The sequence below is a fragment of the Prionailurus viverrinus genome, chromosome B1 (assembly GCF_022837055.1).
Source record: "Prionailurus viverrinus isolate Anna chromosome B1, UM_Priviv_1.0, whole genome shotgun sequence".
Classification (NCBI taxonomy): Eukaryota; Metazoa; Chordata; class Mammalia; order Carnivora; family Felidae; genus Prionailurus; species Prionailurus viverrinus.
In genome coordinates, this window is record NC_062564.1 from 195,119,848 (window position 1) to 195,135,921 (window position 16,074).

Consider the following 16,074-nt stretch of genomic DNA (forward strand, 5'->3'; position numbering starts at 1 on the left):
CTGTTCAAAGCCATCAACCACTCCCACGAGTCTACCGCAGTGGTCACTTCCTAGTCCTCTCAGTACCTGAACTATCACTCCTACTTCTTCCCTTCACGTGTCCACAAGAAACCACTGTCTCTTGGTTCTCCTCTTATTCCTTTTCCTTTTCACTGCCTCCTTTCCTGGATTCCTATCCTCTTCCTAATCTGTAAATGTTGGAAGCCCAGGCTCAATCCTCAGATCCCTTCTTTATCTGTACTGATCCTCTTCCCCTTAGTTATCCCATCCAATCACATGGCTTGAAACATCTACTTGCAGCTTAGACCTTCCTCCCGAACTCCAGACTCACCGACTAGACATCTACACATGGGTGTCTCAGGGAAACATGAACCCAATATCGCCAGCCTCGAGCTCCAATCAGTAACAATTTTTTTCTTTTTTTTGATACTCGGACCAAATACCTTGGATTCCCCTTGATGCTCCTCTTTTCCATGGATCCGACATTAGAGACAACTCATTGTGTTTCTCCTTGAGCGCTGTCTCAAGCATCTCACCCTTCCTCACCATCTCCACTGCTGCCACTCTTGTCCCTTTTTCACCATTATCTCCTGCCTGAGTCATTGCAACCATTTCCACCCGGTCTTTTGCTCCCACCCTTGGAGAAGGCGCTCAACAGGCAGAGCACTCCTGTGCAACCCCTCTCATGGCTTCCCTTCTTAGTCAGACTAAAAAGTAAAGGCTTAGAATAAGTCACAAGCCTTTGATGGCCTGCCCCTCCCCACCGTGTGACTTTATAGTCTACCTTTCTCTCCTTTGCTCCAGCCACACTGTCTCTGAGCTGCTTCTCAACATATTCCTGCCACTGTGCATTGACGGGGTGAGTCTGCCCCCAGACAGAACAACGCAAGGTAAAATATTTGCACGCACTGTTCTTCCCACCCAGAAAACTTTCCCTCAGAGATTTGTCCATATCTATACCTGTTTCTATATCCTCAACACCTAGACGTCTGTATATGTGTAGGTAATGTACATCTACATGTGTTTGTGTATGTATGTATGTACACATGTATGTATATCTACACCTACACCTGCGTCTATTTATACCTAAAACCACACCTGTATCTGTATCTGTATCTGTATCTGTATCTGTCATCATCTTGCTATATCACCACTTCAGGGCTATACTCACATTTCATTTTCCCACTGAGGCCTCTCCGACCGCTCTTCTCAAAACTACAAATCCAGCCATTCCATACCCTCTTCTTTGTGTGTTCTTTTTAAAGCCCATTGCATGTATTATTCTAGAACATACTATGCTTTTGATTTATTTCGGTATCATCTATCTTCCCCCATGAAATGTAAGCTCCACGAAGGCAGGTATTCTTGTTTTTCCTTTTGTCGCTGAGCCCTGAGCATCTGGAACAGCAGCTGCTGCATATTAGGGACATGAATTTATTGATGAGACAATGAAATAAAGGCCACGAATGATGATAAACAGTATTTTATTGGGATCCATGTCTCCTCATATCTAAGTCTTCAATTAGCTAGTTTCTGTATCAGCCCGGTCCCCCACTCCCAGCCCCCTAAAAAGTCCTGTGCACAAGAGATAAGGCCCATCAAAGGAACATCTGGTTACAGCTAGAGCTTTGGTCACACATGCTCAAGTAGGACCCCAGGACCCTGGTGAGCGGGGCTGGGATGCAAACATCCTTCTTGCGTTCTGGGAGATATCACTCTGATTGCCAGGGAAGACAGGTCCAGGGAAAACAAAGGCAACAGACAGTTTTTATTTGGCTTTTGGGTCTAGTTTTGAACAAAGCAGTCTGGCATTTGAGCTTTCTGGCTGGTAAAGTAAAATGTCACAAATAGAAAAGTCCTTAATCAAATTAATTGCATTGTTTTACCATGCTTTGATGGGGTTGGTCTACCCTCAAACAGAACAAGGCAACGTAAAATAGAAGCTGTGAGGTGGACCGTTGTCAGACTTTTCATGCACGTCCGTTTTATTTTGGTCTGTGAATTCTTTATCAAGTGAGCCTGCTGTTGTTGAAATAACAATAAGCCTGGCGAGGTTGCTGAGAGCTGGAGCAGGGATGCTACAATCTACCCAACGGTCCATTTTCCAAGCAGCAGCCTTAGATTGGTCTTAGAACTTAAATCAGAGCCTGTCAGTCACTCTCATGCTCAAAGCCCTGCCATAGCTTCCTGCATCCCTGGAGGTAAATCTCAAGGCCCTTGCGAGGTCTTAGATGGGCTCGATCCTCATTCCCTTCTGACCTCACATCCCTCCTCATGCACTTCATTCCAGCTACCTGGCATCCTCCTATGTCTGGAAGGAGCCAAGCACCATCAATCATACCTTCCCTTCAACTTGTTACTCCTCAGCCCACAACGATCTTCACCCAGATGCTGGCATGACTCATTCTGCTACCTTCCAGTCTCTGCTCAAATGTTGGCTTTCTGTGGCCCCAGACTTTCCCGACCCACCTTTCTCTCTTTCTTTCTTTCTTTCTTTCTTTCTTTCTTTCTTTCTTTCTTCCTGCAGGTTCATTTTATTTATTTATTTATTATTTATTTTTAATTTACATCCAAGCCATTAGCATATAGTGCAATAATGATTTCAGGAGTAGATTCCAGTGATTCGTCCCTGACACCTAACCCCCAGTGTTCATCCCAACAAGTGTCTTCCTTAATGAACCTCTCCCATTTAGCGCATTCTCCTACCTACAATGCCTCCAGCAACCCTCAGTTTGTCTCTATATTTAAGAGTCTCTTATGTCCCCCCTCCATTTTTTTTTGCTTCCCTTCCCTTATATTCATCTGTTTTGTATCTTAAATTCTACATGAGTGAAGTTGTATGATATTTGTCTTTCTCTGACTAATTTCACTTAGCATGGTACATTCTACTTCCATGCACATTGTTGCAAATGGCAAGATTTCATTCTTGATCACTGAGTAATATTCCATTACACACACACACACACACACACACACACACACCACATCTTTTTTATCCATTCATCTGTCGATGGACATTTGGGCTCTTTCCCTACTTTGGCTATTGCCTGACCCACTTTTCTAAAGCAGCACATCTCTCTCTTACCCACTTCCCTCTTCATTGTTTTCACATCTTTTTTTGTCTTTGCCTGTATACTCCTCAAGTGGCCTGTAAGACCTAGAGGAGAGAGTTCATTTGTTTTGATTGCAGCCCTGCCCTGAGTGTCTAGAATAGTTCCAGACACTCTGTGGATACTTAATCCTGGCTCCCTATGACTCTACCAATCTTGTAGGTAACAAGGATTCTTAATGGACAAGCCAAAGAGACCAGTACTTACTTACAAGAGAGGAGAGAAAGAAAGAGAGAGAGATTGAGAAAACCAGTGTTCTAGAAATCTCAAACTCCTAGCCCTTGTTCTCATAAGAGAGTTCTTCCCTTGGGAACCTTGAAACCTGGCTAAATCTGGACCTGGTCCATCCACATCCATGCTCCTCCCCACCCCGTTGCCGGCGAGGGTGGTATCGAGGGGAAGAAGAACATCTTCTCCTCTGAGAGGCCAATACCTGCGTGTCTGTCTGCCAGCTGCCCTCGAGTCTGAGCATGAAACCTCCCCAAACTGACCCTTAGGATTTCAAGTAATCAAAGGAAGACAATCTAAATCTGAAACATTTGGAAGCTGAGAACCCGATTTGCCCCAAGAAAGCTGATGCTTATTAAAATCTTCAAAGGGCAAACATGAAAATGGCCCATGTTTTAGATTATCTGCCTCTCATTTGTCATGTCTGGAACCATTTTTACAGTACTGGAATCAAAAGCTCCAAGAGTTCAGCTTTCTTCCTCCACACACCTCTTTGCTGGCAAGGTTCCAGAACATTCTCCAGGCTCATGGGTCACAGAAAGAGAATATGTGTGGTCAGAGGCCTTCTCTGACAGTCTGCACTTGAGCCAAGTTATTTTCAAAGCTGAGATGAGTTTAGAGAGGTCATTATAGTTCAGAGTTTAAAATAAAAGTTTCAGGAAGGCTCATGTGTTTCAGTTAAAATGCAAAATATATGACTGGTCTCATGGTGGCTATTTTTATATGATGTCTTTTGGAGATAAACATTTGCTATAGATTTCAATCTGTCAAGGGGGAAAGAAGTAAATATAATTTGTTTCTAGTGCTTCGCTATGACAAGAACTGGGCTGGGTACTTGCAGTACACATTTAATCAGTTTGCTGTCTTTATCTTAAGCAATGATCTTATTTCCAACATCCTAGCGAAAAACAGAGAGCATGATCTGGATCCTCTCAATGTTTCTACCATACCTAATTTATCCACATTCCCATCCATTCTCATTTGCTTCCCGCTGGTCTTTTTTTTTTTTTTAATGTGTATTTATTTGTGTGTGTGTGAGAGAGAGACAGAGTGCAAGTGGGGGAGGGGCAGAGAAAGAGGGAGACACAGAATCTGAAGCAGGCTCCAGTCTCTGAGCTGTCAGCACAGAGCCCAACGTGGGGCTCGAACTCACAAACCACGAGATCATGGCTTGGGCTGAAGTCGGACGCTTACCTGACTGAGCCACCCAGCTTCCTGCCAGTCTTAATGGACACTGGTGTGAGGCAGGACCCATGCTTATTCAAAACCAAGCCCTCCCCCTGGGGACTATTTCAACCTACCTCTTGTCTCTCCTAGATTACCTGGCTCAGTAACCTTCTGTCATTTTCCGGTATCTTCGACTTCACCACTGGCCGACTGCTCTCAGTCTGTACAAACGTTCGTCTTTCTCATCCTGAAATAATTTGAACTTAGCTCTATTTCTAACCACTCTACTTCTCTGTTCTTCCAAGGAAAGTAGATCTGGTAGGTTAAAGGCAACTTACAGGACCAATAAAGGGTGAAGAAAGCAAATCAGCTTTTTCCAAGGGTGCTTCACAAGCCACTATCTGAAGGCATTCAAGCGTGCCTGGCCATTCTGTGCTTCATAGCAGTTGGGAATAACTATCTCCAAACTATACTCATTTGAAGGGGCAACTGTTTAGTTAGACTGCCTAGATTTCATTGGTTTTTAAAGTATTCTACCTAAGGCCAACTAGAAGTTAGATATTGGCCATTAAGGGTGAGAGGTGTGGGGATGTGTATGCACGCGTATCTGAATGGTGGGGGATAGATACAGACAGTAGAGAGTATAAATTGTTTCTCTTCCCCGCCCAGTGACTAGTTTTAAGGCTTTATGGAGAGAGTTGTTAATGTCAGATGTTGAAAGAAATGTTTCCAGGGAAACTTTTCAGGAAGACATTTCCAGTAAAAATTTGAGTCTTTGGGTACAAGCAAAACTATTTTGGAGCCAGGTGACTCACTATGGGAAAGAGGCTTTCTCTCCATCTCTGCCCAGAACTTAGCAACACTCTGGCTGCATGAGGATCATCAACTTTGGGAAAACAAGAGATTGCATCTATCATTTGAATGTTGCCATTCTCAAGATGGACCCCATTAAAGACTGTGATTTGCATAGAGGACTATGATTTGGACCATGATTTATGGTGACTGCTGCACAGAAATTCATGAGTACATGTGAGCACAGCGTAGAAACAACTTGGGGAAGGATCTCAGCGAGAGGAGAGAGCATGACATTGGATGGCTGACTCTGAGGTGTCCTTATCAGTATATCTAGGCTGGTGAGGCCAGAGGACGGGAATGCAATCTCAAGGAGGGCAGGGATTTTTGCCTGTTTGGATCACTTTCGGTCCAATAAATAAGTATACATTCAAGGAGCATGAAATGAATTTGGCTTCATTCGGGTCAGGAAAAAGGTGGTTGAACTGGCTAAATTCAGACTTAGGTATGGAAGAGAGAATGACAGAGGAGCAGTGGCCTTTTGTTAAGAAAGCGTGGCTGCAAAAATATGGTGAGAAATTAGAGAGCCCGAGAAGGTCATGCAATTCTTGCACGACAGTGTGCTACAAACGGTGCTGCAAGGGACAGAAAACACCAAAACGGGCTTGAGTGCATCATTTTATTTTGAATGCCACTGCTAATGCATTAGCTCAGTGGTCTTCATATCAAACGAGCGGGATGGGAGGGACGGGTATGTTCATTAATTAATGTTCATTCTGGGTAAGGACAGAGACAATAAATGGCTTGCTAAAGGTCACTTTAAATGGTCTGCTCATGTGTGAACAGGAGCCAATGACTTTGAATTGCTTTCTATCATTTTTTTTTAACCTGATCGTAGTGCAGAAATGAGATTTTGGCTGATGGATAGATTTAGACTTGGCAAAGCTGTGGACATTTTTTGGTTTGTTTCATTTCCTCTTTTTAATTTTGCAATGACGACTGTGAGGTGATAAGCCTTAAATCTCCACCTTTGACTGCAAAGTTTGGAGTGACATGGAGAGATAATTAAAACGGAAAGCAACACGATTTAAGACCTGGGTCCGTGGATTAAAATGAGGAAAATGTATTGAAACAGCTGAGAGTTTCTGTGCAGGCTTTCCTTCACATCCCAACACCACAGAACAAATTGCACAAATTCTAGGAATGATGTCCCTTGATAACAAACACTGGTCACTTTTTCAGATGTCAACAAATGGCTCTGTTGACTCTGTTTTGTAACAAGTTACAAGCAGATGGCACTTTGAAGTGTATGATGCAGTTTAGAAAACACAATCACTTGGACATTTTTGTCTGGTTTGCTAAGATAATGTGATGAAACCCAAAATGAAAGAATCTTGGCGTGTCCGGATAGAACAAGGCTACACACCATTCGGTGGATTTGTCCTCATTTCTTGCAATCAAAGAGTTGATTTTTCAACTGTCAGCTCATGAAGGTTTACGCACTTGCTGAATAAAAGGTGCAAAGCAAGAGAAAACTCATTTCTTGACGTTTTATCTTTTTTTTTAATTTTTGAGAGACAGAGAGAAAGAGAGAGAGACAGAGAGAGACAGAACATGAGCGGGGGAGGGGCAGAGAGACAGAGGGAGACATAGAACCTGAAGCAGGCTCCAGGCTCTGGGCTGTCAGCACAGAGCCCGACGTGGGACTCGAACTCAGGGACCGTGAGATCATGACCTGAGTCAAAGTCGGACGCTCAACCAACTGAGCCATCCAGGCACCCTTAGAACTATCATTTCTTGAATGCTTATTATGTGCCAGACTCTTTATAAGGTATATTCTTTATAAACTTATATATCTTATTAAATTCTAAAGTAATTCTGTGGGTAGTTACTATTACCCCTAGTTTAAATATAAATAAATGACGGCCTGCAGATATCCCACACCTAGTTAGGTATGAGGCAGAATGCAGACCTTGATCTGACACCCAAACCCATTTCTTCCTCCTCCTCTGTGGTACTTTGGATAGAACCCTGTCCCTACCTGCCCCTTATCACTTGTTTTAAAAATACTTTTATGTTCACAATTAAGTATCAAAATAGGTGCAACTAGCAAATGTTTATGTAATATAGTTCTTGTTTATGTATCAAATTCCAAATTCATTGCTTTCATAAACAGGAATTTGTGGAATATTTTGACAAATACTATAGGTTTGACTCTCGCAAAACCCACCCCAATCCGTTCCCCCCCGACTTTTTCTACATGAAAGACAGAATACACAAACAATACACAAATTTCCAGATCGTCTTGCTGTGAGGGGTGCACAAGTACATGGGAAGTCCTAGAAGAGGGTTTCCTTTTCCAATTAATGGGGCAAAGTTTGACAAGACGGTTTTTCCCTTCCTGCCCAGAATATGAACTCAATACCTAGCGGTACAGCAGCTGTCTTGCCACCATGAGGATGAAAACCATGTGCTAACCAACACTAGTGAAGCAGGGAGACAGAAGGAATGTGGCTTCCCGATGGCACCTTTAAATAGCCACATCGTCCTTGGATCATCTACCTTTCGGCTTCTTGTTATGTGAGAAAAATAAACCCCTTACATGTGAAAGGACCTAGATTTTCTGATGCTCACAGATAAATGCAATCCAAACTGATGCACTTGGTAACCAGAATTTTAGAAGGCATTCCTATTTTCTAACTGTGTTCCATTTTTATGCCGGTTTGGTCCCAATTTGCATTTCTGAAACACTGGAAGTACAACCACCAAATTAGATAATAGATTCCCTGGAATGGTGTTCCTTTGGTTGGGCACGAACTGGAACAGAGTTGGGTCTCCTCCCTGGTTGTGGGAAAATGGCCAGCAGAGCCTGTGATCTGACTGACTGTGGTTTTTCCAGGAAGCCTGGACATCACTTCAGCCAAAGCACTCGGCATGGAGTCGGGCAGGGAGAGCGGGGTGACCAGGCTTGACATGTCACCACCATTTTGCCTTGCATGGGTGTAGAGTTGGCCTTTGGTCAGGAAAACTAGAAAGGACCTTGAGCAATCATTTTGTCTTTCTTTTCACCTTGGGAAAGGACCACACTGAAGTCATACCAGACGTGTATGATAAGCAATCTGGGTCTAATAGACCTCCAAAGAAGAGACGATTCCTCAGCCTCTTCCCTCAGAAGGCCATTTCAACATTTAAAAACGTGCAGTACATCCTTCCTTTACTTACATAGAATGTGTATCGCGTGGGATGGGAGAACACTTTATCTCTCTCCAGCAGGGCAGTAGAGTGGGGTGTGCGGCTGGGCAGTCCTGGATTAAGGTTGTCCTGCCATTTCCTAGCTGGTGCTGAACTTTCTTGTTACTTAACTGCACCAAGCTTCAGCCCCCCATCTGTAGAATAAGCAAATAGTAGCCACACTAGGGTCTTGATGAGGAGCTAATATACATAAAATGATGAGAATGGTATCTGTCATAAAGGTGCATGTATAACACTAGCCTCTTTCTCCTACTCTTGCCTCTGGACAGCAGCTCACCACCATTCTCTGGGTGAGATTGCTTTGGAGTCCTGAGAAGCATCCCCACAACACTCCCCATGACCGGAGAATTGCCCCACAACACTCTCCATGACCGGTTAATTAACTTGTCAATGTCCTAGTCCCTTCTTCTTCGCTCTTAGTTTTCAGTCCTTGGATTTTAACTTTGGACCTGGTTTTCCCAAAACAATTTCTAAAAATGTGTTTGCAATTTGGAGAGATCACATTTCTATAAATTAAGCAAAAAAAAAATATCAGTGCTATATTTGAAAATCGGAAACATTGGCCTGCACGGTTTGTGTTGCCATGAACACAGGATTTTCGTTCTAAGTTGTGGACCCTTAATTGGGGTTTACACGATGGTGATAAAGGCATAATGGAGTAATGAGACAATCATCCAGATTGTTACGGCCAAGTATACTCTGGCCACAAATAGTTGGCTGATTGAAAGACAAAGACTCCTCCGGTACAAGTTATCTACACTGTGACCTTCGCTACGGAGAGACGCTGTCTCAGACCCAAGTGAGGTTTGCTGCACCATTTTAAGAAAGGAAACATTTCAGACCGTGGATTGTTTTTCAAAGCCATACACATGACTCTTGGCTAATAGAACGTTGGATCGGCCAACGTCTGGCAGCTTTGCATGTTGGCTGCACTAACATATGTACAATTTCAGACTCGCAGCCACACATGAAGTCATTGTGAAGCGGCACAAATCATCCCTAAAATCTGCCATGCGGTGGTTCTTCTCCTCTCCAACAATGTAATCCCTAGGAATTGTGATGATTTGAACTTTTTAAGAAGAATAATTAATTAATCTTCATTCACTTAAGACCTACTCATTTATCATTGATGACAAAGAACAGTTTGAAAAAAAGTGCAGAAGATGGAATGAAAGAATGAATGTAGTATAGTTTGGTTCAGAGATTTTTCTCTCCTTCTTTTCATGCAATTACTCATGGCATATGATGTTACGATGAGGAAAGGAAATGACAAAACAGATTTTCAGGCCTAAAAGAAGCTCCATGGATTTACTGCTAGTCACACTATCTCATTACTGTACTTTATTTTCTCTCCATAGCATTTTCCGGTCTCTGAAGTTACATTCTGGTTTATGATTCTATTTTTGCCCCCTCTAGAGGTATGAAGCTAGAGACTTTGGCTCTCGCTTCACAGGTATATCTAGAATAGTGCATAGCACGTTGTAGGTGCTCAGTAAATATCTGGAGACTGAATGGACCAGAGCTAAGGAGAAAAGGAACACCCCTGTTGGTCGGGCACCTATTATGCTAGGTGCCATGCGGGCTTGGTTATGTCTGTTACATACACCTGAGAGGTAAGTGACATACTTGGAGTCTTGCAGTTAGAAAGTGATCAAGCCAGAGTTCAAAACCACGTCCGTTGCCCTTCCAATTCTGACATTTGCCACCACCGGAAATTATTCCCAGCATCAGTGGTTCCTGTTCCACCACGCCCTCTGTGACCTCTTTCCGAGGCAGCTAAAGATCCTAGCACATGTTTTGAGAACACGTTTGGCTTGCATTTATCTGTGCTGAAGTAGTCTTCAGAGAAATTGATCTCATTGTATTTTATTCAGCACAGTAAATGCTCCAAGTCGCTGATTTCTCTGTGTTAAGTTTATTGAGCAAATTTCTCATGCTATACAGACAGCAGCTCACTTTGTTCTAAGGTGGTGATGAATTCCACGGAGCTGTACTGATTTATAATAACAGGCCTACAAAGGAAGGAAAACTGCCCCTCTGCTGATGCAACCAAAAGTGTTGATGACAACAAGTTCAGGTGGTCACAGGGCTTGGAAGCAGGTGACGCATGCCAGAAGTTGAAGAAAGCACCGGGATATAAACAAGACAGTAACTCTGGAATAAGGTTGATTCTGAACACAGGGTAATCCAAAAAATTTGAATGGGGAAAAGGCCCAATCTCTTGTACTTAGCACAAGTTTTCACCTTCTTCAGGTGGATATGGCAATATTCATTCTTTCCCAGATTACAAAACAGGCTGAGGAATGTGATTGACTTTGATGCACATCCAAATCCTCTGGAGAGTTACTGACCAAGCAGCCCTTAATTAATGAGGTCCGCGGGCCAGTTACCCACGAGGCCTTCACTGATATGTAGCACTGGCTTCTTCCACTAGCTCACTCTCCCCTGCAGGGGGCAGTATGGACTTGGCCTCATCAAGAGCGTGGGGTCCTGAAAAGAGTGGGAGAGGGGATTTGAAAGTGGGAGTGGGGATTTGAAAGACCGTGCTTAGCTCCTAGCTCTGGTAATTTCTCAGTGTGTGACCTAGGGGCGAGTTGTCTCGCGTCTTGAGCTTGTTTCCTGGTCTGAAATCTTCGCGGGCGGTGGTCAGTCACATGCCCCCAGGAGGCATTGTGAGGGCCTGGCAAGGAGACACCCCAAAGAACCCAACAGCACGAGGGGAGCAAGGAAAGCAGATGCTGGTTCTAAACGTGGACTTTCTCCACTACGATGCAGCCAGATCATTTACCTCCAAATCCCAACCCTGCCGGCCATCACCGCCATGGACGAGTTACTTAGCTAGCCTTAGCCTCAGTTTCTCCTACAGAGAAACCCAAATAACGCTTTGCTTACATTAACTCTCAACCCTCCCATGAGCCCCCAAGGTTTTTACCCATATTTCATACTCAGGAAACTGAGGCACAGAGGAGTGAAGTGACCACGCAGAGGCCACTCTGGGACGTGTCCCCGGGTGCTGTGGTTGCAGAGCCACTACTCCTAACCAGCGAGTTGCCTGCTCCAAAGACATCACGCGACACGGTGAGCAGAGGGCCAAATGCATGGCGAATGCCCAGTAAATGTTTCCCAATATTTGGATAATTTCCTTTCGCATTCCAAACACGTATCCCTCCATTTTATGATCCATTGCACCCCACATGTCCAACAGCTAGTGCCCAGATTTATTTAATTATTGCCATGAAAACAAAAGCTGGCTTGGGCTCCACAGACTACAAACACATTAGTTCTAGAAGGGGAGCATCGTCTCAGCTTTTGTTTTTATTGCTTTTAGCACATCAAGCACGTAATATGTACTAAGTAAAAGTGAAAGGTTAGAGATCACCTCAGACTAAAAGTTGCTCCAGGGGGTGTCTACACAGGAAATAGGCTGTTATACATCCCTTTCCATCCGGAGCCTCCTGGCCCTCTGACATGCCTTAGGCATGCACTGCCATCAAGGCACAGAGGAGTTAATTAGCATATGAGGAACAAGCCGGTCTAGTCCTCACAGGACATCAAACTGTGAAACAAAGGTATTCAAAGGGAAAGAAAGCGAGTCAGATATTGAGGAGAGTTAAGGCCAGTTGTTCTTGTGCTTAGGAGAGCTTTCCAGGGAGTAGAAGAACCAAGATGCAGATGCCAGGCTTTATTATGCAAAGTAGGAATCAAGACACATTGACAGATGCATAGTCTGATGGGGGGACAGAGTCCGAGACCTTGGGACGCGAGTTCCCTGCAGCCGTAGGGTTCTTGATGAGAGACCCTGGAAAAGGACAAGGTCCTGGGGAAGCTGCAGGGTGTCAGAGAGCGAATGTTGATCAAAACAGAGCTATTTCCTTTACATGAGCTGTCCTCTAGCAATTACTTCCCAGTCCTTAACCACAATCTGATTTAAAAAATCTTTAAAAGTGGGGCGCCTGGGTGGCTCAGTCAGTTAAGCGTTTGACTTCGGCTCAGGTCATGATCTCCTAATAGTGATCTCACGTTCTCATGGTTCATGAGTTTGAGCCCTGCATCAGGCTTTCTGCTGTCGGTGCAGAGCCCACTTTGGATCCTCTGTCCTCCTCTCTCTCTGCCCCTCCCCAGCGCTCTCTCTCTCTCTCTCAAAAATAAACATTTAAAAAAAGCTTTGAAAGAAATATGCTCTAGTACAATGTGTTATGTACGACACTAGGCAATCCCGTCTCATAATTACTCTTAACACAAGCCCATAGTTTTACCAACACAGTTCGCGCTCGTGTATTGCAATGAACGCCTTATCCTCCCCACAGCAATGTAAAATGCCGAGCACATTTGTTTAATAAAATAAACAGTAAATAAATCAGCACCCTCAACCCAAACGACATCGAGCACAAGGTTTATACTACTACAGGGAAATCTCCACCAGACACTATTAGCTTGTATGTTTCCCTTTCCTCGAGCAAACTCCTGCGGTGTATCAGAATGAAGGAAAGCCCTTCAATTTGAATTATGTAGGCACGGATGACAGATGCAGGCACTCGATGACAATTCCGTGTTTCCGGGTGAGGCTCCCGCAAGTGTCAGCCTCTTGCTCCTCTTGACTATGGATCTATAGCCACTTAGGACCGTAACTGCCAAGTCAAAGGCTCTTTTCAGAACTAACCCTTCCCAAGCCAAGCCGATTCTGACGACTTTCGCTTTCTCTCTTCTGTTCAGCAGAAGCAACCCCCAGAGGAGACGGTTCATTGAGTAAGCCCCAGTCAGTAAACACCCCCAAACCTCATAGATGGACAGAGAGAGAACAGCTCAACACCAGCGCGAGCCAAAAGACTCATCTGTGGGAGAAGAAAAGCCTGAAGAAGTTCACTTCGATCGGGAGAGAGGGCTGTTTACTTACGTTGCTCGCAAGACCTTCCAACAGCTGGAGTCTTTGAATTCTAGTGCACGCAGATGTGGAGCTTTAACTCGAAATCCCCTTCCCTTTGGCAGCGAGAAGCCTGATAGCTCTGCGGGGCTGCAGATTGATAAGTAATTTCCTGATTGGTTTCAAAAACGTTCTCCCGGGCTTCGAGCAGTGGCTGGGAGAGAGGGAGCACGCAAGCCCCATGACGTGCAATGACGCTGTGGCCTGCACAGACCTCCTGTTTGATCGAGCTCGAAAGAAGTATCTGTCGACCTCACCAGCAAAAATAAGTAGCCTCCTCTATCTGTTGGCTCCCTCCCTGAATCATATCTGGGAACCAGCATGAAGAATCTGGACCATATTTTGTTTCAATATTTGTGATTGCTTTCTTACCAGCCACTTCAGAGAACGTTCTCAGAGACCGTGCCCTCCGGTCCCTTCATTTCACAGTGGAAGGAAATGAAACCCAGGGTTTACAAGCCTTGACCAGGAGTGCATGGGGTATGAGTGGGAGGACTGGACCCCAAGAGCCTCCTGTCACACCAGAGCTCCGTCCCCTATAGGGAGGTCGAGACAGACAAAGATTTGGCATCTGGCTCTTGATCTTTGGAAGGCGTGTCATGAATCTCAGTTCTCAGGGCTGCAAAGTGGGAGTCAGAATAACGGTTGTGTTTGTGTGGCCTCGCAGTATCGGGATCACTGAGGGAGAACTTCATCAAGGCGGAGACCAATTATACCCCACGATGGGATTTTGTCAGTAGGGCCCAATCTACATGATTCTCTTGTCCCTTTCTGTTCTCATAGTCCATTCAGGGTTATTTTCTGTTCTGGAAGAAGCCATCCAACAAGCCATCTGACTTGTTGGGGCAGAGAATTTCCTTGGGTCAAGGAAGAAGACAGGACACGGAGAAAACTTTTGACCTTGGAAAACCAGGTCAAGATCAGATGCAAAGGTAGAGCATGTTTGGACATTTGCCACAGAAAGGACATTGGGTCTGGAATCAGAAAATCAAGGCTTGGCTACTGCCTCTAACACTCATCAGCCAAGGGAACTTCATTGAAGCATTACAAACCACAATTTCCTCCCTGGAGACATAATCCCTGTCCTGCCGGGCTTGCCTCATTTTGCGGTGGGAAGATCAAATGCATTCTGCATGGAGGTCGTGCTTATCAACACTTGCAGGCTTTGAAATTGTGAGGAAGTATTTTCCAGCATCCCGAATAGCATTTCGCACAGAAAGCTCTGTTGATGGGATGATGCCACGTCCTCTATCCTGGGTTCTTGGACTTGTTTCCTTCTCCTTTTAAGGAGTATACTTTGGCTTTCTTTCCTTATTATGCCATCTCTTGGCGCTTGTATCCCCGGTCTGACCACTACTGATCTTCTTTCTTTCTTAGAGTTTATGTGTCCTTCCATTTCTCATGCAACAGTAAGAATGAAAAGAAGGAGAAAATGTTTTCCTCAACCACACAGAAAACCATCTGTAGAGTTTTGACACATGTGAGGCTGTGTGCATCCTGGACACAGGATGTACTTGTACATCCAAGTATTTACGGCCAGACAGCAAATGGATTGAGACCAGCCTCACTGATGAAAATGCTCAACCCCCAGTCCTGTTTAGTTATCCCATTCCCTTCCTTTGCCCTTTCATAAATTCATTCTTCGAATGTCATTGCAGTTAAGATTTGCACTCCATCATCTCTAAGAGCAGTTTTTGGGCCGCCATAACGAACCGCCATAGACAGGGAGCTTAAGCAACAGAAATTAACTTTCTCATGGTTCTGGAGGCTGGAAGTCTGAGATGGGGTGTCAGCATGGTCAGGTTCTGGTGAGAGCCCTTTCCCTGGCTTGTGGACAGCTGCCTCTCACTGTATCCCCACATGATGGAGAGTGGGAGGGCTCTCCCTCCCTCCCTCCCTCCCTCTCTCCCTCTCTCCCTCTCTCCCTCCCTCCCTCTCTTCCTCTTTCCCTCTTCTTATAAGGCCACGGTCCATGTGGAGCAAGGCTCTGCCCCTATAGCTTATTTAACCTTAATTACCTCCTAAAGACTCTTATCTGCAAATACAGTCTCATTACCCTATATGTCAGGGCTTCAACCTACGAAATTTGAAGGGACGCAGTTGAGTCCAGAGCAGACCTGGAGAAAGTGAGAACATTAAGCTAACATTACGGAGCACTCACTGGGTATAAGGCCCCACTTGTTTTTTTTCTCATTGAATCCTCATAACAATTTTCAGAGGCTGGTAGTGACTTTTCCAAGGTCACAAATCTAGTAAGTGGCAGTGTCCACATGTAAATTGTGATGACCAGCACCATGTTCTTTTCATGACACAATCTGCCTCCATCCCCTCTTTTCTCCTGGGCTCTGAGCCAGGAAGCTCTATGTTTCTTTCCTGCTAACACTGAGCTCAGCTGCCTCACGTCAGGGAGGTGTTACCTGGTGAGAAGGGGAGGGGGTGAAGGGGAACTCTGTGGTTTTCTTTAGGGACTCCCCACTGAATTTAGGCTGACAGCTGTCAGGAGTCTGCCCAGAACGTTCTTTTTCTCTTCCTGCTTTCCTCCCAGACTCCTCTGTGTTGATAAATCCTTCTCATCAGTTTGAACTCAACTGGTGTCCTTACCTC

The 16,074-nt window shown here is 44.7% G+C and overlaps 1 protein-coding gene across 5 annotated transcripts in view; it reads right to left on the minus strand.

The window, feature by feature from the left end:
* The window catches only part of C1QTNF7 (C1q and TNF related 7), a 107,456-nt gene that overhangs the window by 61,019 nt on the left and 30,363 nt on the right, over positions 1-16,074 (minus strand). Inside the window, exon 1 of one of the 5 annotated variants that reach the window (XM_047856364.1) lies at positions 13,444-13,584. The exons of the other annotated variants lie outside the window; for them this stretch is intronic. The gene's annotated coding sequence lies outside the window, so the exon portion shown is untranslated. Of the gene's footprint in view, positions 1-13,443; positions 13,585-16,074 lie in introns of those variants that run through there. 5 annotated transcript variants of the gene reach the window in all.